The sequence below is a fragment of the Physeter macrocephalus genome, chromosome 2 (assembly GCF_002837175.3).
Source record: "Physeter macrocephalus isolate SW-GA chromosome 2, ASM283717v5, whole genome shotgun sequence".
Taxonomy (NCBI): Eukaryota; Metazoa; Chordata; class Mammalia; order Artiodactyla; family Physeteridae; genus Physeter; species Physeter macrocephalus.
Window position 1 is genome coordinate 13,800,521 of NC_041215.1, and position 1,437 is coordinate 13,801,957.

The following is a 1,437-nucleotide window of genomic DNA, read 5'->3' on the forward strand; positions in this document are numbered from 1 at the left end:
ATCTAAAAGCTGGTTCTTCAAGAAGATAAAGAAAATTGATCAACCATTAGCCAGACTCATCAAGAAAAAAAGGAGCAAGACTGAAATCACTACAATTACAAATGAAAAAGGAAAAGTTACAACGAACACTGCAGAAATACAAAGCATTATAAGACTACTACAAGCAACTCTATGCCAATAAAATGGACAGCCAGGAAGAAATAGACAAATTCTTAGAAAAGCACAACCTGCCAAGACTGAACCAGGAAGAAGTAGAAAATATGAACAGACCAATCACAAGCACTGAAATTGAGACTGTGATTAAAATCTTCCAAAAAACAAAAGCCCAGGATCAGATGGCTTCACAGGCGAATTCTACAATGTGATACACCATATTAACAAATTGAAGGAGAAAAACCATATGATCTCTCAATAGATGAACAAAAAGCTTTCGACAAAATTCAACACCCAGTTATGATAAAAACCCTCCAGAAAGTAGGCATAGAGGGAACTTACCTCAACATAATAAAGGCCATATATGACAAACCCACAGCCAACATCGTTCTCAATGGTGAAAAACTGAAACCATTTCCACTAAGATCAGGAGCACGACAAAGTTGCCCACTCTCACCACTATTATTCAACATAGTTTTGGAAGTTTTAGCCACAGCAATCTGAGGAGAAAAATAAATAAAAGGAATCCAAATCAGAAAAGAAAAAATAAAACTGTCACTGTTCATAGATGTCATGATACTATACCTAGAGAATCCTAAAGATGCTACCAGTAAACTACTAGTGCTAATGAATGAATTTGGTAAAGTAGCAGGATACAAAATTAATGCAGAGATATCTCTTGCATTCCTGTACACTAATGATGAAAAATCTGAAAGAGAAATTAAGGAAACATTCCCATTTACCATTGCAAGAAAAATTATAAGACACTGATGAAAGAAATTAAAGATGATACAAATGGATGGAGAAATATACCATGTTCTTGGATTGGAAGAATGAACATTGTGAAAATGACTATACTACCCAGAGCAATCTACAGATTCAGTGCAATCCCTATCAAACTACCAATGGCATTTTTCACAGAACTAGACAAAAAATTGCACAATTTGTATGGAAACACAAAAGACCCCAAACAGCCAAAGCAATCTTGAGAAAGAAAAACAGAGTTGGAGGAATCAGTCTCCCTGACTTCAGACTCTACTACAAAGTTACAGTAATCAAGACAGTCTGGTACTGGCACTAAAACAGAAATATAGATCAATGGAAGAGGCTAGAAAGCCCAGAGATAAACCCACGCACATATGGTCACCTTATTTTTTATAAAGGAGGCAAGAATATACAATGGAGAAAAGGCAGCCTCTTCAGTAAGTGGTGCTGGGAAAACTGGACAGCTACATGTAAAAGAATGAAATTAGAACACTCCCTAACACCATACACAAAATAAAC